We start from the raw sequence: 22,576 nt of genomic DNA, 5'->3' as shown, positions 1-22,576 counted from the left end.
TAAACTGTTTCCTCATAAAATCCGTTTATTTACTGTACTGCAGCATCTCCTCCATTAAAACCCATTTAAACATGTCTCCTTGTCAGTATGGTCACATTATGCATTGTTTTGCTAACCCTGAAGGCTCCCCCTATAGGAGAGGCTCTAAATCAGATTCATATGGAAATACAGTTAAGGTTGAATGCAAAGTCTCAAAGCCGCAATGGGCTCTGCCTGAAATTGTGGGATATTTATAATGCATGGGTTTACGATGGCCTTTCGGTGTGCCAGTCTCTCACAGCACGCGGTGAATGACAATGGGGCAAAACTGGCAGAAACTGAAACGTGTGTTTAGAGGGCAGGTCTATGGATGCAGGAGCCTTCAAAGGCCTTGAGGCCCAGCTGCCATAATATCTCATTCCTTTTGTGCTCTCTCTCTCTTGCTCTATACACAGATGACAGTCTCTCCAAGCACTCTCAAAAGGACACAACAAAAGACTGCATCGTGAGGCCTTGCCTGAACATACAACACACACACACACACACACACACACACACACACACACCGGCTGATGCGGACATACGTAATCCTATTTAGTTTTTTTCTTTTTTATGTGCTCATATCTATTTTCTGTCCACTCTTTTTATTCCTATTTTGGTCTCATGTCTCCTAGTGAAGAGGTGTGATGGAGAAATGCCAGACTGAATATTGTAGGAAAGATCGAAGTGATGTCCTTGGATTTTACTTGAAAAATATATGAAATGAATGTTTCCTTACTCTTCTTAAAAAATGCTGGGTTGTCTTTAACTCATGGTAGGGCAAAATATAAACAGAACCAACTGCAGGGTTATAAATTAACCTATGCTGGTTGAAACAAAAGTGAATTCATAACCAATTGATTCGTTCTTTCCATGCTTTACCCACCATCAACGAGCATCGTAAAAAAAAAAAACACTTTTAGCTGACCATTATTTTTCGTGTATATATGCGGGTCAACCATCTAGACCAGCACTAACAAACCAGGTTGACTAGCCTATTTTAAAATTGTATTGGGTAATTTTTCCTACAAACTTGTGTTTTGCACATTATTTTGCTTTTAATAGTCTGCGCCTACGTTTTTTTTCTTCTTTAAATCTTTTGATTTTCATCTTAGCATGTGAAGATCTGTCAGAAGAACCTGCCTGATTCCCCTGAGAGCATCTACATTGCTTGTAAAAAGCGTTTAAACTCCAAATACAAATGAGTCAGTGCTGTTCCCTGCAAGCATGCCAAACCAAAGGAAATGTAAAAGCTACAGTCCTTGTTAGTGGATAAACAAAAGGGTTGGGTTGTATCAGCACTACAGAAGATTGGGAGTTTGGTTAGCCTCAGTCTCGGATGGCACACCCCCACAAGCTTTAAAGAACCGCCTGATAATTATTGCACATAAACGTGGTGAGAACTTTACCAAAATCACAAGCTCCAATCTATTTGGGTGGCTTTAAAGCTGCAACACCTAACGCCCCATTCAGACAGCCAGCGACCAGCAGTAGCAGAGCGACGCAATCTCATTAATTTCAATGGACTTCCGGAGGCACGAGCGAAAGTAACCGTTGGCGACCATATGGGCTTGTCCAGCGACGCAAGAAAGTTAGAGAAGAATTTTCGGAGCGACTACCAATGAGAACGAAGCAGTGGAGTTCACGTCATCCTTCTCTCGTCAGTTACTAGCATGGATGGTACTCATTTGTTTATAACAAGCAGATTAAGAAACGCCTCATTGAAAGAGACGAGTGACACACAGCGATAACATCGCTGGCTGTCTGAATGCGGCTTGACTTTTGCCTCTCTATCACCATCTCTGTTAGAAACAAAATGACATGTTACTTTACCTGTATTGAAAAAGATGCAAAATTGTACTGACAGCTCAAATAAATCATCAGTATAAGATTACCATTGTTACTTTGTTTACCATTACCATTGTGACACTTGCCTTATAATAATTTTTATTTTTAAGCAAAAATTTGTAGATTTAATCAAAATTATGTTTCTAGTATAGCCTTGGGGTCATGGTTAGAGTTGGTTCTGGGTGGCTCAGTGGGTAGCAATGTTGCCTCACAGCAAGAAGGTCCCCGGTTCAAGCCGAGGTTAAGTGGCATTTCGGTGTGGAGTGTGCATTCTGCATATTTTCCCTGTGTCAGACTACGTTTACACATGGATCAACCTCTTTGGTTTCAAAAATAACTTTGTGCACACATGTCAGTTTTCCGAAAAGTGTTCATTGACACGTACCCGTGTATATGCCATCAAGAGCATGCCAAACCTCTAGGTGGCGGTGTAACGAGTAGCTCAAGGCCAGGTAAGACATTCAGAATCCTGAAAACAGCAACGAATGACTTCCTGTTCCTCTTTTGAACAAGGTCGCACTTTTTACGTAGGTGCGAGCTCTGGCGCATACTGTGACGTTGGCTGCCTAAACATCCGTTTGTCTCAGTTTACATGGAACCGTGCAACCGAAGATTTTCAAAATCTCAACTCTGGTCGGATTTTTTAGAATCGAATTTAGAGACAAGTTCTCTGTTTGCATGTAAACGAAGGGCGCAAACGAATGGAAATGTCTCAGTTTTTCAAATTAACCATGTACGTGTAAACAGGGCCTCAGTGTGGATTAACTGTGGTTTCCCTTCGTTTACACGCAAACGGAGAACTCGCCTCTGAAACCTATTCTTTCCTAAAACTCCGGCTAGAGATGAGATTTTGAAAATCTTCGGTTGCACGTAAACTGAGACAAACGGTGTTTATTCAGCCAACTTCAAAGTATTCGCCAGAGCTCGCACCTACACCAAAAGTGCGACTTTGTTCAAAAGAGGAACAGGAAGTGATTCGTTGCTGTTTTTGGGATTCTCATTGGCTTACATGGGCCTGAGCTCCTCGTTACACCATATATACACAGGTACGTGTCAATGAACACTTTTCTGAAAACTGACATGTGTGCAGGAAGTTATTTTTGAAACCAGAGAGGTTGAAATGTCCGTTTATGAAAATAGCCGCCCACGTGTAAACGTAGTCTAATGCTACGTACACACCAAACATGGGGCATTGCGTTACGCGCACTAGTTTACTCGTGGGATTTAACTTCGTGTCGTGCGAATTTTCCGCTCGAGGTGAATATTTTCAATATGGGCGAAGACCCGTCTAAGGCGAATAGCACGTGTTATCGCGCAAATCGCGCCGCCCATATCATGTCATTCACATCGCCCCACGCGAGGACATGTATGATCACGTCTTAGCATTGACTTTGTATGTAATCTACTTGCGCAAATCGTTGAACTCATGTCTGGTGTAAACCCACAGTTAGTGATTTGGAGATACCAAATTGCCCCTCCCCCAACATGTGTATGGATCAATTTGTGTATGGATTAACTATTCTTGCCATGGATATAGCCGTAGAAGCTGGAATGGCGTGAAAAAGAAAGAAAGAGTTGGTTCTAATATAGGTAGTGCAACCAAATTTAACTCAAAAGTATACTTCATGTTATATTTAAGCTATAAACATACTTGAAAGTAAAATGTTACCACATTCAATTATACTTACATATAAAAAAGTAAACTTTTTGATTGTGAAACGTTTTGAAATGATTAAATTACTTTTCTGCCCAAACACTGTGTGAGTCATGTAATTTGATTATTTTTAATATTTTTGAGTCTTGGGTAGGTTTTTTTGTGTTTTGTGTAACCGCTGGGTAGTGCTGTGCAATTAATCGTTTTTTATTTTTGATTCAAACCATTACAAAAACAAGATAATCGGGGAAAAACAATTATTGTCCCTTATTCCATCTTGTAGCCTATTACAAATTCATGAATGAATCTGCTGCACCCGTGCCCCTCTCTCTCCCACACTGGCTTTCTCTCTTCTCTTTCTCCCGTGCTCACTCTCTCTCTCACCTACAGGCAGCTGCGTTTTTGCATCTGTCCGAAATAAGATTGCTAAGTAGTAATCCTGTTTATATTTGTAAAGTTTTATGCGAGCTGATGCGAACCTATCCCTCGTGTTTAAAATATGAATCACGTTCAGCTGGACCGAGGTGTTTGTAAGGCAGATTGTTATACTTAATAAAAAGGTTAATAAATGCATGTTTTTCAAAGTCATTGACTAATCGTGTTGAATGGACTGCATTTTATTAAGCGCTTTCATAGACCAATGGCCATCCACAGCGCTTTACATATTGCCTCCCATTCACTCACACACTCATACACTGACAGCAGTGTCAGCCATGCAAGGCAACATCCAGCTCGTTGGGAGCAGCTGGGGTTAGATGTCTTGCTCAAGGACAACTTGACACTTGGTCAGGTGGAGCCAGGGATTGAACCACCAACCTTCTGATTGGTAGACAACGTACATGAACCACTGCCACCCCGAAATAATCTGGATTATGATTTTCCATAATCGAGCAGCCCTACAACTGGGTCATTGGCTGGGTCATCTTCACTGACATTTGAATGAATGCACATCAACCCAACTCCTTGAGTCAAATCAACTCAGCATGTAAATGTCATCTGCTTGAAAACGTTTTAACAAACGTTCCAAACGTCTCTTGGAAACATGCACATAGACTGAGACCCCAAATATTGCAACCAGATCCTGAAAGCTGTGAGACATTGCATTGAGCTCGGCAAAATAGTCTTCCTTTCAGACTATTACTCTTTCTGCTTGTATTACTTTAAGACCCATTGTTCATCCCTATGATGCTATACGCCGGCGGTTTTAAAGCAGGTAGTAAAGACTTTGGGTTCTGATGTATAAATATTTGTAAATATGAGTCTAAGCGCTGAAATGGTTCATGATAGCTTGAGATTTGCAACAATACCTCAAATTTTCCAGGTTTCCAACCTGTTTATGCCCAAAATTCTGGAGCTTTCCTGAGCACCAACCAAATCTATGAAACCTTGGTTTCAGAAAAATTACATAGTAAAGAATCAGCCCTATTCAAAGTTTATAATGATGTTTTAATGGCTACAGATGTTGAAAAATGAACAGTTTGGTTCCAAAACGAGATATTTTTCAGAAATCTTGTTTTTGATTGTGCATTCCAATTAATATAAATGAAACTGCAGTTGGTTTGTGTTGATTTAAGCCTTCATAACTAAAAAATACAGCTAAGTAGCACGTTTTTCAACATATAATCTATATCTCGTTTTGGAACCAAACTCTTCAAATATTGTTGCTTTGATCTTACTAGACCTCAGCTCAGCTCAGCTTTTAAATTGGTCGACCATAAATGCACTTATTTCGACTGAGAGGTAGCGTTTTAATTTGATTGAATAGTTTTTTAATGAATCTTACATTTTCTGTGCATGCGTACAGGTCAATATATATCCTTCACTTCTATTCTTGCACGACTCTTTTCCTGATGCTACTGTGTTCAAATTTTTAGAAATATGGAATTTCTTTCCCCATGTATGCTGATGATGGTCAGTTGTATCTTCCTTTGAAACCCTGTGATAAAAAAATGCATTGGAAACTGTTTGCATGCATTCATGACCTGAAACTAACGCTTAATAAGAAATTCTTGATGCATAAAGGTAAAACTGAGGTAATTCTGTTTGGACCACGTGACCTTTTTTTATTCAAATATGCACGCTTATGACCTTGGTTATTTAACTCAGGGTTTACCCCATGTAGTCATTCAGTTCGATTCCATTCTAAGGATTGACGAACAGTGTGGTTAAGTCATGTTTCTTTCATCTTTACCTCCTTGCTCAGGTCAAAATGTTTCTTTTAAAAAGACCTTTAAGAAAGTAATTCATGCATTTATCACATCACAGCTAGATTACTGCAATTTGCTCTATTATGGAATGAATCATTCTTCTATGGATCATCTTCAGCAAGGCTTCTGACTGGTATGCATAAATTCAGCATCACTCCCATTTTTGTCAATTTACAATGTAAAACTTGAGTGGAATTCAAAATTTTAAATTGGGTTTTAAAGCACTACATAATTTTGCACCTAGTTATCTCACTTAGTTGTTGCACGCACACAAAGCAGTGAGACCGCTTACATCCAGGTTTTTATGAATGCTATCTGTCCCTAGATCCAAATGCAAGAATCGTATGGACCGAGCCAGTGGCGGTTCTAGACAAATTTTACCAGGGGGGCCAAGGAGGGGCCAGTGTTTAACCAGAGGGGCACATAAAAAATGGCAACCAATGATATTTAAAGAATATATACTTTATTTTACTTCACAGTATATAAAAGATTTATTTTGTACAAGAGTGCAGGTGCATAGAGGTAGGGCCATATATAAAGAAAAAATACATCCAGGGTACAACAAAGGGTACAACAATGTGCCACTTCCTACTTAAGTATTTAAATTGGCATAACCATGCTGGATTTGAACAAAATATGAATACACTACAGCAACAGGATACGGCGGTTGTGCTGTCTTGAAAAACGGTCCACAAATACATCAAGATCAAGCGCCTTGGCCCTTCTAGACTCTATGCTAAGGACACCAAGATCACTGAGTCTCTCATCAGTAGTGGTGGACCGCAGGAAGGTTTTTATCAGTTTCAGTGTGGAGAAACTGCGTTCACAAGAGGCTGAGCTTACAGGAAGGGTTACAGCAATCTTGCACAGTCTAAAGAGCTCAAAGAAAACTTCTCTGTATGGCTCAATAAAACGAACCAGCTCAACTGTACTGCATGGCTTTTTAATTTCACCACCCTGTATTTTTCTGTCTATTGATGGAGCTCATGCCCTAAATCATCAATGTCTGCATTATACAAACGACCAAATGAAAAAACATCGCTCTCCTTTAAAAAGGTATCACTCTGGGGACTGAGAGACTGTATGCTTCTCATCAGCTCACAGTTGGTATTGGAGAAACGTCTGTTCAACTCATTGAGCATGCTGTCAATTACAGGATAGAAAAATGACGTGCGAAACATATCTTTGTCATGTTCTACCTCCCTCTGACCAACAGTGCTTAGTGTGCAGTAGCCACTGAGTCTAGAGCTCAGGATTTTCGGACGTTTTGCCACTGACGTTGTTGCAGAATCACACTGCTCACAAATATTCAATGCTTCATCCCAACACTTGTCAAAGAAAGACTCCTGTCTGTGGTCTTTCAATGTTTGCACTAAAGCATTTACCAAGTCAACAGCTCTTGACAGATCAACAGTTTGTGACTGCAACATGTCAGACAGTAGTTTTGTCTCCCCAAACAACTTACGCAGAGTAACAAGATGCACAACAAATTCTGGGTCAATTTGAGCGAGAAGACCTCGGGCCTCAACAGTTTTTTCACCATGACGTTCTTGAGCAATCTCTTGCAGTAATCGTTTAATGGCAGGTAGAGTGTCCATAATATTACGTATGGCTAGAAATCGGCATGCCCAACGTGTGTCGCTTAAACGTTGCAGCTCTCTTGTTTTGCCATACATTTCTCTTTGGATAGATAGCCATTTTGGGTGCACATATGAGGCAGAGGTAAAAATATAAAGACTCTGTAACAAAGAAAAAAACTCTTCTGTTTCTGGGACTACATCCACTAACACCAAGTTGAGACAATGTGCACTACAATGGATGTAGAAGGCAAATTTAGCCTGTTCTTTGATCCTTGCCTGAACCCCTGAATGCTTACCGCTCATAACGGCAGCGCCATCATACGCTTGGCCTACGAGGTTATTTCTGTAGTTCAGGCCATAACGTTCCAGTAAGTGCACTATTTTGCCAGTAAGCCCTGCTGCATCTAACCTCTCTGCAGATTCAAAATTAAGAAAACTCTCCTGAATGGCCCCATTGTAATAGCACCTGAGTGTGAAAGAAATCTGTTCCCTTTTTGAAATGTCCTTTGTCTCATCTGCCATGATGCTAAAAACCTCACTGTTCTTCACCTCATCTATGATTTCAGACCGAACCATTTCTGCCAAACAACCCAAAACCTCATTCTGGATGATCTTGCTTGTGTACTTTGCATTGTGAATGGAGGTTAATCTTCTCTTAACAAGTGGGTCATGGTTAGCAACTGTTTTAAGAATTTCCCTAAAGTTTCCTTTGTTAGTGGACTCTTCAGATTCATCATGTCCTCTTTGGGCTATATTTTGAGTAGCTGTAAGTAACAGCACTTCCCCAACTGTTTTAATGTATGCCCGATTTTCTTGTACTTGTTTAGTGTGTTCTTTGTCAAGAAGACCTGCTAGTGTTGCATCAGTTTTAACAGCTTTTTGATAATCCCTCCATGCTATCATTGCACACTTGTGTCGTTCAGACTTTGCATGTACTGAAAACCCTGCATCTTTCATAGTTGCTTTTTTCCAGTTTCTAAAACCAGGTGTTGAAACAAAAACAGTGTCTGGGGCATTTGGTGTGCTAAAATGTCTACATGCATAGCAATATGTAGAGTCCATCATGACAGAATACTCAAGCCATGGATGAAGATTATACCAGTTTGGCCTGAAGCTCCGTCTTCTGTCCCCCATCAAAGTGGTTGGGAATATATTCACATTGGGCTGTACTGGTACATCATTCTTGGATTTGCTGATATCTGTAGAAAGATGTACAGTAAACACACATTTATTTACTTAAGCATGTATATAGACATGTATTTCAAAATGTAGGCCAAATATTTACTTAAAAAAATTATTAGAGTCATATTGATACAAAAGGGAATTTACAGCAGAAAGCACCATTTTAAAATGACACAGTAGGCCAACAATGAAATAACAATTGCACTGCTTTGCAAATACGAAGGAACTCTTCATCACAAACCTGATGGTGCAGTAGTTGATCCACATATAACCACTTTCTGTCCCTCTGGCTGTTCCTCTCTCTGTCCCTGTATGTTTTCTTCCTCCTCACCCTCTTCTTCGTGCTCCTCACCCTCTTCTTCATGCTCCTCACCCTCTGGAATTTCCCTCTCTGTGTCAGAGCCCTCTCTTTCATCACATGCCCTCTCTTCAACCTCCACTGACTCATCTTGCTCTCCCTCTTCCTGCTCCTCAACTCTCTCAATACCTTGATTTGTTTCTCTCCCTTTTTTGTTTACTGGGGTAAAAAAGGACGCTATGTCCCTTCCTCGTTTCATGATAACTATTAGAAGAAAAAAAACTTAGGGGCATGCATTACATTTCTTTGCCTATTATGGGAACATGAGTGCAATATGTACACATTAAAGGACACAATAATGTAATGTAATTCTATTTTGTCTTCATTTATAAATATTATATATGTTTTAATATATATATTCATGGTCAATGCTTATTTTGTAGTATATTGAAAAATATTTGCACTAGTTTCCCATATATGTAAATGGATTATGTAATAAATCACATTTTATTTTGAAGTATATTTGCATATATTTTTGTTCTGTAAGGGCATTGTGTAGACGTAGTTGCAAGGATACTGACATTTGGATATTTTCTTCTGCTTCGATAAGTTTGCTTAGAAATACGTTTCTAAACATATCAAAACCAGACATTTACAAACTTGATTTTATTACCAATGTGAGGAACAAAGTAACATGGTTATGTGCAAGAACAACAAGTCACTTATCAAATTATTTATACTTACCTTCAACTCTTGCAACAGGACAAACTGTAGCTCCGTTATCCAAGAGTAGTTTCTGAGCTCTAAATTCACTGGCGAGCGGCACCGCAGTGTTTGGGTGCGGCGCTCTAATGTGCCCGTGTAGAACGTTGTCGTTGCGTTGTCGCATTAGTTCCGCTTTTGGCGCTCGCGTGTAAAATCATAATAAATGTATACTTTTTTTATTTGGTCAGCACGGGGTGGCCAAAGGGGTGGCCAGGGACATGTTTACAGAGGCACGGGCCACCCTTGGCCTCCGTGTAGAACCGCCACTGGACCGAGCTTAGTCATTAGCTGCTTTTAAATTCATGCTTAAACCCTACCTCTTAGAGCAATTGTGAATGGCTTAGTAAGTTGTGAATTATTGCTATTTATGGAAATGTTCAGCACTTTGGTCAACCCCAAGAAAAAAATAGCTTCAAAGTTAAGAGGCAGCAGTTTTCTCATGTGGATAGACTGAAACTGGTTTGTTATGGAATTATATTGTGAGATTTTGATTGACAGCTCATTGAACCGGAACCCCGGAACAGAAGGTGGCGGTAGTGCACCAATAAGCTGGATTCCAACCGCTGTTAAAAATAACCATAGATATATACACTAGATGTCGCCTTGGAGCTCTGAGCATGCGTCAAAACCGCCGCCATCTTAGGACAGGGGTCTTGTAATAGGAAGTATCTATGTAAAGCTGCTATCTCTGCCTGTACTTCGAATTCATGGACGATGCCGGACTTTTGTGCTGCGTATGGATGTTAGGGATACTAGCACTATGCATTACAGTTAGAAAAAGAAAAGTTTTATAAAATCAAAACTTTTGTTTTTTCCTGTCTAAATGCTAAATACATGTCTGACTGTTGAATCGAACCAAAAGAAAACCAAGAAAATCGTGTTCACGACGATTTATGGTGATTTTATTTCTGTTCCACCATTGCATACAATGACGCTGATGCGGGATTCCCCTGTTTCAAGTTGGCGGCTCTGTTTGACGCATTCGGTCCAATGAACTGCCGTAACCAAGGCAACATCTAGTGTACATACGTATCTATGAAAAATGACAAGAAGACGACGCTTAGACGCTGTGATTCAGTGGAGCTTGCATGTCTGGACTCTGGAGCGGCAAGTAGTCTAAACAAACGGTAATAAGAGTATATTAAAGAACATTAATGATAAAACACGGATTTTAGCAATGAAATAGGTGCAATTCAAACACAGCATTATGAAACGGCTTAAAACACATTAAATAACCGATAAGAAAGAATGGAAACATGGGGGCCATATATATGGACATTGGACCAACGAGAACATGACATATTAAATAAGAAAGCCATTTCGGACCATCGCCAGGAAAGCTCAAGTAAGCCTTTTTCAAGAAGATATGAAGAGCTCAGATGCAAAATCTGCCACCTCTGTCCGAATGCTCTCGGCACATTATTATACCTTCATCAAAATTTTTTACATTAAATTCGCTTATTCCCGGATTCAGGCCACTCAGAAATATCACTTTGTTTTTTAGCAAAGTCCTCTAAGTGCACGAATGGTGATGAGTATAAGTTGAAAGGCAGGAGTTATTTATCAGGATAATATATATTAGACATTTTTTATTAAGTAAGGACAGTAAAGAGTGACTGGAAACCTTGTTTATAAGTGTTTTTTTATGTTTTGCAGTAAAAGACAGTCAACTTTGTTAAATACCAATAAATATATACTAATAAAATTTCAATAACTAATAACCCTCCTCTCATCTCCTTTATTCTCCACCCCGCAAAGCGTGACATGGCTCTTTATATATTTAATTATGTGGTGAAAAAAGGTTTATTTTTTATTTTGTTTTACTTTGATCTTTTGAACTTGATTGATATAAAATGTATTATAGCACACATAGGCGTCGGAACCATTATATGTGGGTGGGACAAGACTCACACAATTTTAAGACCAATATTGGACCCACTCACTTTTAGCGCAATATGTCTTTTCACTTTTCAGAGCGCCCTCAGTCAAATTCATTCCACTAGGAATGCCATAATAAATTAAACTCCGTTCCACGTTTTAGCTATAGCATTGACTTTCACGCTGCTGCTGCCTCAAATTCATTCCACTTGGCTCATTTAGAGTCCATAAAAAATAAACTCAATTTCGTGTTTTTACTACAGTACTTTGGCCAAATGCACTCCAGTATACAACAAGGTAAGTATTTTTTAGGCTATAAAAATAATTGTCTAATTAAAAGGCACGAGAATACAAGAAAATAGAATCTACTTCAGTAAATAGTTTTAAATGCACTCAAATTTTTTTGCTTCCGATGCACATGATAGCATGTGTAATGAAAATTGTTATGGAGAAATAAAGAAGATACCACATTGATATATTTGTTTATAATATATTTGGTATATTTGACATTTGCAATAAAATTGTCATTTATCAATTTCTGTGTTTCTGAAGAAAGTGCAGCGTATTTGAAAAAATGCGGCTCCCGCATAAATTTGCGAACTTTGGCTGATGCATTGACTCATGCGATCGCATAATCGCGTTTTTCTGGTGGGGACTGTATAAAGTAGACAAAAAGCAGTAGGCGAGGTGAGTAGTATGTCCGGATACATAGTATTCAAAAAACAGTAGGCAAAAATACCCTGATGACCTACTACTTCCGTCAAGATGCCAAAGTGTTCATTCGAAGGACCCTTTGCTATCCCGTAAGCACCTGGAAGAGGAGTTATACAAAGAAGAAGAAGACAGAGGAGCGTTGTTATATTCAAAAATACCTGAAAGTGGTAACGCGGCTCTATTTAAAAGCAAATACACACTCTAAGAAAGGATGTGTTAATTTTAACACATTGTTTTGTGTTAAACTATTTAACACATTATGTGTTATTTTAACTCATTGTGTGTCATTTCGTGTAGAATGTGAGCTTAAATAAATGAAATGGACAACACAAGAAGTGTTAAAACAACACAAAGTGTGTTATTCCAAAAATAACACAGAGATGTGTTAAGTTAAGGACAACACACTAGATGTGTTGTCCTTAACTAGACACAAGATGTGTTAATTTAACACATTCATTTTAAGAGTGCATATATTAAACAGCTGTCCCTTTTGTTTAATTGCACTTGTTTAATGTCATTTCAGTTAACAACTAAGTTGTTGTTATGTAAGGAATAATCCACGGCTAGCCATGCATTAAAGGATTTTAATGCACGACGTAGAGGCAGAGAACCACCCGACGCATAGTGGAGGGTAGTTGCCTCTGCGAAGTGCATTAAAATCATTTAATACATGGCTAGCCATGGCTTATCCCGCTTATACCTTGGTTATTTGTCAAGTTAAAAACAAGTTAAAGCTATAATTAATGTTTACAGTGTAATTTATTAACAGATGGGTAAAAATGACGGTCATTTTCTTAAGTTAAGGCTTGCACTCTGTCCGCTTTAAATAAAGTAGTGCCATCGTATTGCTTTTTATTTAAATGAATTATCACATTACTTAAATTCATTATTAAAAGAGAAAGACAGAGAACTGAAAGAGAAGGACCAGAGAGAGAGAGAGAGAGAAAGAGAGAGAGAGATGCATGCGCGAGTTACCTGTGGCTGTGTGCGTCTCTTCTTTAAAGTCTATCCCCTAGAGACGCACTTAAAAGAGATACGCACGCACGTCTCTCTCGCTCTCTCTCTCTGCAAGTGTAACTGTGTTACTATGGTTACCAGTGTTTATAGTAGCGGATTAATTTCTAACTGTAATCAAAGTGACTGGAACTACCTGTGCATTAAACGGTTTTATACAACAGTTCTTTCTGGTTCTCGAATCTGATTGGCTAAGAGCTATGCGATATTGTGCTGATAACAGCACTGTAGCCGCTTCACCTTTCGTATCATTCCGCCACCTAGTGAATGGAGGTCCTAAACAGGCTCATCTCTGAATGGAAAAACACAGACGCGCTGTTTTGAATCACTCTCCATGTGTCTCATTAGTTTACTAGCTCATATATCAGTCTGTGAATCCCCAATCGGAAGTTATTATTCCGTCAAAGATCAGCGCTCTTGGATGTTACGTTAAAGTTAATGGGAGAAATGTCTTGTCACATCGTGTGGACGATTAACACGTTTTTTTTCTGGAGCTATATTTCTTAACAGAACGCGAAAACACCGTGGAACTGCAGGTAAGCACCGCAGCTTTTAAATGTGGACATTGATCATTTACTTTATCGTGACGTGACTATTAAAACATGTTATGAGATATCGCCACTGGTATATTTATAAGCAGCATGCAAAAACATCTCTCTGACACTTACAAAAAAACGTTTTATATAGTACTGACAAGAACAAAGTTTAATAATAATAATCGAGTGCTCGTATCGCGTTAAGAATAAATGAGAAAGCAATAGTAACGTTATACAAGTATAGTTTTATTAACTTTTACCTCGCGCCAAAACAATAAAAACACAAAAGACACTAAATATGAATAAAAAAACAAGTAATAGTTTGATCATGACACCAAATACTGCTGATTTGATCTCATTTTGACGATCATAAACAAACAAGGCCAACATGAGAGCCAGAGAATACCTGTCAGAGATGTAGCCCAGAGAGGGCGGTGGTCAGCGGGGCGAGTGAACACTGATGTCCGCTCATGCTTTGGTTCTCATTCGTACCAAATATCACTAAGCAAACGTTCAAACAGGCGCTATCTTTACTAATCGACTGCAGATTTAAATATAATACATATACATTCTCGACTGAACTAATCTTAAAACTACACTTTGTGACCAAGAAACGGTAATATAAAGTAACGGCTTTTCCATCCATTGAGTTGTTATGAGCTTCAAAGCAGCCGAAAGTTTTACCTGTCATTCTGCCGCCATCAAATCCGTGGCGGAAGAAGTAGTTCTCAAACAAAGAGGCTTTTAAAATAACTCCGTTGTTGTTTTCTAGTTTACGTTTTTCAAACGTGTGCCGTCGAACTGTTGTATAAAAGCAATATCGCTCTCGGAGTCGGCCTACGGCCTCGTGCCTCTGGCCTAATCACAGCCGTGATGATATAGAGCTATATCACACTCCTACTCGAGCGATATTGCTTAATTAATGCACAACTTCCAGCCAATCAGAATCGAGTATTTAAACAAGCCATGGTATAATATATGTATGTCACGTCATGTATCAACATGCTGGATTCATTCATACTATCCGTAATTATACTATATAGTACCTACTGTTTTATTGGTCGATTAGTAGGTACTTCATCTAATTTAGTACCTACTGTTACAGTATACCATTTCGGACCAAGTCATAGCCATAGTGTATCCTTTGTTCTTTGTCAGTTATTGTTTGTCTTTAGTTGTGTTTGTTCTATTGTTGGGTTTGGTTTATCTTGTTTTATTTTCTTAATAAATAATATTGCATTTGGATCTGCTGCCTGCCTCTTCCTGGAATGTAACAAAATAAATATAACCAGTGGTGTAGTGGTGTCTGGAGAAGTGGGTATACTCTTAATTTATGCCCCCAGTAGAAGTGGGTTTACCCCATGCCATCAAAAAAAGAGGTGGGTATACTCCGTATACCTGCGTATACCCTGCACAACACCACTGAATATAGCCCAAAAATATTAGCCCTTTTAGAAAGTAAAATCAACCCAGCATTTGAATAAAAATGACACCATCCTTTGCGCAGAAAAACAAACCATTTACTGAAATTAACAACCCAACTTGATGTGGCCTGTCCTATATTGGGTAACCCTGCCGTTGGGCTAAAAATAACTACATTTGGGTTGTTTTTTAACCAATAGGCAACCTTCCAAACTCTCTTGTGAAGCCAAAACAGAAGTGACTTAAACTGGCTCCAATTTCCCATTGACCCCCATAAGTAAAAATGCTCAACTTTATAGCAGAAATAAATGTGTTTACAGCCTGGTACAAAAAGTGGTTTTGGTTTATTGGAATGGTATAGCTAATTTGACCCTTCATGACAACTGTGGGGGGGATGGATTTTTTTGTAACTAATCCATTTAAATTTTACTAAGCCTTAAAGTTCGGCATAATTAAGGGCGTGGCCACTTGAGTGACAGCTGAACCGCCCCTGCTGTCACAACCGTTGTGCTTCAACCACGTCCCGCCTCTTTACCCATTTACGGTTATTTGCGAGCGATGCATGGTGACGTGATGCTAAGATTGAGATAGCTGGCCCTGCCAACTATTGGTTTCAAAAAACTCACAGACACTACGTTCATATTTTTTACAGTCTAGTTTTTTTATCCCAATGTTTTTTTTAGAGTGTAAGTTAAATGAATTTGCAGTATTGGCTTGTTAATTTTGTAAAAACTGACAATTTTCTTTTTACTCTATTTTCTCTTGAAACTTTAGTATGCATTTCCCAATACCCCAATATCTTTTCCAATAAAGTTTATTACCATAATGTTAAAAAGTGAACTCTGATTGACCACTTTAGCATTGTGGATACACGAGAATGCTCTTTTCTTAATGTCCTCATGATCTTTTTTGTCTGTTCCTCATTTGTTCCCGCGAGAGAAGCCTCACATTTGAAGTGCGCCTGTAGAGGTCTCTTTGATGATCTGAAGATCCCACTCATGTAAAGAGGAAGCTCTGGAGAGCTTTGGTGTTAGAAAACATGCACACAGGTTAAACTGTTGTTTTGTTACAGAAACAAATGCAGGCAGCATCAAAAATCACTGATTATATCAGTCTACATGCATCACGAATCCTATCCTCTACCATCGATAAATCGAATAACCTTCATATCCTTTCTCTCACAGCGGTCACTGGAAACGTGTTGATCATCCCCACAAAAGGTTTTTCTACAGATAGACCAATGCTCTCAATGCAATAGTACATTTTACATCATTGAGAGAAGCCTTGAAGAATAAGTCCATTAAAACAAGCACTTGAGCGGCGCCGTGGCTGCCGGGCTCACTCGCTTACTCGCTCAACGCTTTGTTGCATTATTAATCTCCATGGAGATTCAGAGACTTGAAAGTTTCTTCATTTCTGGCTATGTTCGTTCTAGCAATTTAGCAGTGAAATGTTTGCAAGATGGTTGCTCTCTTTGCTGACGTCTCACGCGCTACGAAACGCACACATCAATACCTGCGGCTCATCCAGAGTAACAAAATTCATTTTGTCAGCAAGAAAAAAATGCATTCGTACATTTGCCATTATCCGTGCTGCCGCTCGTGTTACACTAGCGCTCTTTTATCACTCTAGTCTCCATAGATAAGCATTAATTAACACCAAATGGATAGGATAGAGATAAAACAATGTTTTCTTCCTTCTGTCATGCAGTATGGATGAGTGATAAATAAACCACAGTCTGTCTTCACACCTCTATCTGATTTCTGCTGAGGTGAGGCTGATGAAAAAACTGTGTTTATAAATGTTGTCTTCGAGGAAGAATGATGTTAATTTAAGACGATGATGAAGTAGTACTGTACCTGCCTGAGCAGTAGAGCAATTAATGGCTCGAGCAGACCTGCTACTGTGGCACAAAAATACATTTATAGTTATTCTTTATAGTAATGATGAGAGAATAGACTCTGGTTAAAAGACTGGGGTATGATTAAAATCTTATATCACTGTGTAAGTCATTTTACACACGCTAATGGTATAATAAAATTATATTTTAATGCAGTGATGTTGCTTGGCAACCTACAATGAATGTACCAATTCAATTCTTAATAGTAGTAGAAATTAGAATAATCCCGAAGTCATTGATTAGCTGCATCAGGTGTGTTTGATTATGACTGGATCTAAACTCTACAGAGACACCGGCCCTCCAGGAATTGAGGCTATGTTTACACGTGGGCGGCTAATTTTCATAAACGGACATTTCAACCTCTCCGGTTTCAAAAATAATATCGTGCACACGTGTCAGTTTTCAGAAAAGTGTTTATTTACACGTACCCGTGCATACCTGCCGCCAAGAGACGCCCAAGCCCACGCAAGCCAATCACTGGCAGCGCTGGTGGTGACGCGAACTGGTTTTTCATATTAGAGGGAGGAGTTCTTGCAGTAGGTGATCGAAGACGTCAACGCACCGCGAGAGCGAGCCGAGGAATCACACGCAGAGGTCTAATTTCGAATCGCTCTCACGGTACTTTGACATCATCCATCTGTCGGTTCTTGCAGTGCCGCTTGAAGTCAAACACGTGTAAAATTGCTGATCTCCGAGCACTCGTCTCTGCTCCTCGACATAATGGAGCGGCTGTATTTGCAAACACAAACACACGAAACGAGCCCGCACGAACATAAAGGTGATCTTGGAAGCGTTAAGAGTAGCAGTCACATGTAAACATAGGTCGCACTTTTGACGTAGGTGCGAGCTCTGGCGCATACTCTGTGACGTTGCCTGCTTAAACATTCGTTTGTCTCAGTTTACATGCAACCGTGCAACCGAAGATTTTCAAGATCTCCACTCTGGCCGGAGTTTTTAGAAACAATCGGTTTCAGAGGCGAGTTCTCCGTTTGCATGTAAACGAGGGGCACAAACGAAGGTAAATCTTTCAGTTTTTAAAAATAACCGTGTACGTGTAAACAGAGCCTGAGTTTGACCTAAGCCCATTGTCTAAAGCGCACAGCGCACAGACTAAATGGGTGTGTCAGATTCCACTTTTGCTAATTTAACAACAGGAAAAATGATTTGTGCGTCAAGCGCACGGCCTTAAAGGGTTGTTCCTATTCTCCTAATGAGTAATGGGTGTTTTTTGGGCGTAACGTGCAATAAACCAATGAGAGTCTCAGCTCTCATCTCCTTTAAAAGCCAGTTGTGCCTTGCGTCATGCCGATTCCCTATTTAGGAAGTGGAATTTGTAAACTGAAAAACTAAGCGGAGGAAGAAGACCCCCAATTTAAGATTATTGTTAAAAATGTGTGTTGTTTCAGTCATAGAAGTAAAAATAGCAGGCTTTTAATTCCTGTAAATGTATTGATATCCTACATAATCATTGTAATCTCATAAAAAAAATTGCAAATATGCAAGAAAAGGTTTGTACTCTAAAAACACAAACAAGAGATAAAGAATTTACAATTAATCTACAGGTGAAGCAGCTCTTTACGCCTTCTAACGTCTCATAATCGGTCCTCATTTATGTCCAAGAGACTCAATAATAATCTTTTACATTTTAATCCTTGAATTTTTTATATGTAAAAGCGTTTTTGTGCTGCTGCGCATCCATGTGCGTGAAAAGCCGCGTTGTCGTGCCGTTTATAGGCGCATATTTCTAACGCGCTCATTAAATAACAAAAACATTATTGCGCCATAGACTTTAGAGCAGGTTTTAGTTGGTCAATGGCGTAGTCTATTTTAGTTGCCTCAAAATAGCAACGCCCCAACAATGCGCCTGAACAAACCTCGTTTTCAGACCAGAACGCCCATGGGCACAAAATTGGACGCAAATGCATTTGCTATTTAAATAACCTGCCACTTAATGTGAAAATGATAATTGCGCTTAAAAATCGATACCCACTAAGCGTCATCAAAATCCGGTTGAGTAATGGAGTAAGGGGGGACGGAGACGGGACTATGTCTGGGCATCAGGGAGATGGTTGAAATAAGTATCCCTAAAGGCACAATATGTAAGATTTTTGCATTCAAATATTCAAAAGTCACTTTTCCAACACCTCCTCTGTTTGCCAAGAGCACGTGCGACTTCTTGTTGTTTAGCAACATCTAGCAACAACTATTACATACTATGCCTTTAAGGTACCCGGATGGTCTAGTATTTCTGGTGACAATTCAACATGTAGACATACCCGAATTCTAACAGCAGATTTTAACCAGAAAGTTTTGCAAGATGAAGTTTAGTCCAATGCTATCTCATGGCAATTTACACATATTTTACGAGTAGGCTTATTATTCGTCTTAATTGGTACGACCATTTTCGTACCTATGGCATAGAACCTAAACACGACAATAAATTACACTTTAGTTGCTCAGGTTGAAAGACCAGCTGACTCATCAGCTAGAAGCTTCCCAGCAAGCAAAAATCAAGACGTTGAAATAATGGCTAACTATAGACCTTTATGATATTCCAACATGTAGGCAAAGTCAACAGATGTTCAAGGTGTTTGCATTTAAACGTATATGTGTCGTCTAGTCTTGGGCTGTGGTAGACGTCTATTAGACTATCACTGACAGCCCAAATGTAGCCTGGTTTTAGCCCAAATTGCTTGCTGGGTTGGCCAGCTTGCCTAAGCTGGTTGGTTGGTCTTTGCTGGTTTAAGATGGAAGTAGCTCGTTTAAGCTGGTCCTCCCAACCTGGCGAAAATGCTTTAGCTGATCAAGCTGATCTTCCAGACTGGAAAAGCTTGGGGGTTTAGCTTAACAAGCTAAAAAAGTGTCCAAATCAGTATGTGTATAAATCAACTAATATGTACCAATTTCTTGTTAGATCAAGCTCAGGAGGCAATATAACATTACAATGGTATTTATTTAATAATATGTAAGCAAAATGATGCAGTGATAATATAGTTTTTTGACATCGACCCCATCCATAGCTCAAAGCCGGAGGATTGTAGATTCTTGCTGTTCCTGCCTGAGACGATGCCTGGACTAGGGCCAGCCTGGTGGTGGTGGTGGGGATGATGGAGGTCATCATCAGTATCTGCACACACAAAAGAGGTTGAGTAGAACACCTATATACTCCAAGAGTCAAGTGATGATTGGCTAGATCAAAATATAACGATTGATGTAGCATTAAGTCTTACTTGTAGAACTTTATTTTATTTAAAAGAAAATATCAATTATTTCAAAAGTATTCAAGTGTTTTTTTGTACGAAGCACATTTTGTCCTTGGCTCTCTGGGTTCAAGTCTAATCTTCACTGTTATTTAACATGATTGCGGTAGATAGGCAGATTCCTACAAAAAGCAAACCCTTCTCTCTTAACCAGCTTTGAAGTGTTTGCATCAGAGGTAGAAATAGTGCTTGTTATTCCTGCAACTATGCAAAGAGGCTGAATTTTTACAAATTGGTTAATACTGTAGGACTAAAAGCATTCCTACATCTAGAGCAAACGGACATCAGATGTTACGTAAATGATCTATAATTAATAGCTGACAGTTACAGTTAGGAGACCTTTACACACAGCAAGAGGTCACACAGCAAAAGTCACATCTGCAAAAGCACATACTGTATGGATCTCCTACAGTAAACTCACCCAGATACTCGCACCCGTGGTCTTCTCACCGCATGCCAGGAAGTCACATCATCAAAAATGAATGAGATTCATAGAACGACTTCATTTTTGTAAAGCAAAAGCAGTAAAATTAGTAAAGAGGTGCATCATCAGAAATTGGAAATCTGATCAGTGGCAATTAAGATGCTAAAGAGAAATATAGTAAGACTAGCACAGGTAGGTTTACCTCAAAAGGGAAGGTGAATGCTATGATGCTACATGTTTTTTATTCAAGACAGATATCCACTGGAGCTTACAGGCAGGACATGTTGAGGTGATGAAAGGATGATAATGATGAATTTGGCTTTGAGAATTGAATTCACGGCCAGATGGGAACTGATGGGATTCTCGCTTTCCAGTGAATAGATGAATTGTTTCACAAATGCCAGCCCCTAAATAAAAAAAAAACTTTAGTTGCTTACCACAACACTACGTTTGTACACTATTCACATTTTGTGTTTATTAATGGTGCTTTTCCATCGCATAGTACCCCAAGGTTTGGTTTGGGTCAGGTCAGCTCACATCACTTTGGCTTGGTTAGCTTTTCCATTGAGTTTAGTAACACTTCGGAGTGGGAGGGATTATAAGTGTGTCGTTATATTTGCGCTGCGTACTGCTGTGACGACATTCAAGTGAGAGCGCTGTTGTACATTCCCATACATTAATTTATTTCTCGGTCCTCCACAAAATAAAAATGTAAGTTGCATTTAAGCATATATGCGAACGTGCGCATCGCGAATGTGTCGCCACAAACTGCAAGTCTGTAAAAAATTGGTATGGTGTTCCTGATTCTCAACCTGTGGATGATCGCTAAAAGGGAGTTTGGGAACTTATAGCAGAGCACAGATGACAACATGTTGGCTCGAGACAGCGCAAGCTAGCATGAAGGTAAAGCTAATCCTTTACATTATAGTGATGACACTGGTAGTGACGATTCTCTCAGATCAATCAGTGATCTACAGTGTTTTCGTGTCACGTTTTGGTATCAGCTCGGGTTGCTTGGAACCCCGACCGAGGTGGTACTAAAAAGTATTGGGTACCACGTACTGCACCCAGTGGAAAATCACCCAAAACTAAGCTGACCCAAACAAAACCGTGGGATATGCAACGGAAAAGCACCATAATGGAGGTTAAGATCTACTGACACTCGGGCATAATGTCGATTATCAAAAAGATAATGTTGACATTTCTTATTTTTTCATAAAGCAGATATTACAATATAATACACTGTACAATATTATAAACATTTCGATCTTTACACCTGATTGGATGAGGACTGCCGATTATACTGCCCTACAAAGCCAAAGCGCAGTAACTACGCATTTGGTCAAAATTGAGTTAAGGGTTAAAATGGGCTTTGTGAGATCTGTCTTGTGACAAAGTCTCCTGGTTCAATTTTGTCGCATTTCAGAGAAACGTGTTTCCAAAATTGCAGTAACATGTTCGACTGGCTGGTGTAAAAAACTTTAAGGGCCTTTTTCTTGGTTTCAGTGTTTGCGTAGTTACTGCACTTAGCCTTTTAGGGCAGTATAGATGCACCGATATAAACATTTCTCACCGATATCAATTATTTATACTGATGTCTGCCGATAGCCATAGTTTGGTGGTTATATTAACTTGCATTACTTCAGAAGATTCAAATTTCTGTATGGTATTCATTCATATAATGACCATTAATATTAAACATTAGTGATGTTTCTTTACATTTTCTATACACAGAGCTCAAATTCATTGCTCTTTTGATTGACAGGACTGCTTTTAAACTACTGTATCAGCAGATAGTCATTAGTGTGAAAAATCGATTTTATGGACCGATACTAATCTTTACTGCCGATGTAAGATACTAATCTTTACTGCCGAT

At 39.2% G+C, this 22,576-nt stretch overlaps 1 long non-coding RNA gene across 1 annotated transcript; it reads right to left on the bottom strand.

Moving 5' to 3' along the window:
• Positions 1-19,977: 19,977 nt before the first annotated feature.
• Positions 19,978-21,199, bottom strand: LOC129426554 (uncharacterized). Its single transcript, XR_008638470.2, has 3 exons — positions 20,903-21,199; positions 20,698-20,776; positions 19,978-20,143 (listed from the first exon to the last, which is right to left on the bottom strand). It is a non-coding gene; the product is annotated as an uncharacterized lncRNA (long non-coding RNA).
• Positions 21,200-22,576: the final 1,377 nt, after the last annotated feature.

This window comes from Misgurnus anguillicaudatus, chromosome 19 (genome assembly GCF_027580225.2).
Source record: "Misgurnus anguillicaudatus chromosome 19, ASM2758022v2, whole genome shotgun sequence".
In the NCBI taxonomy this organism is placed as follows: domain Eukaryota; kingdom Metazoa; phylum Chordata; class Actinopteri; order Cypriniformes; family Cobitidae; genus Misgurnus; species Misgurnus anguillicaudatus.
The sequence above is the reverse complement of the archived record's forward strand: the minus strand, read 5'-3'. Positions and strand labels throughout refer to the sequence as shown.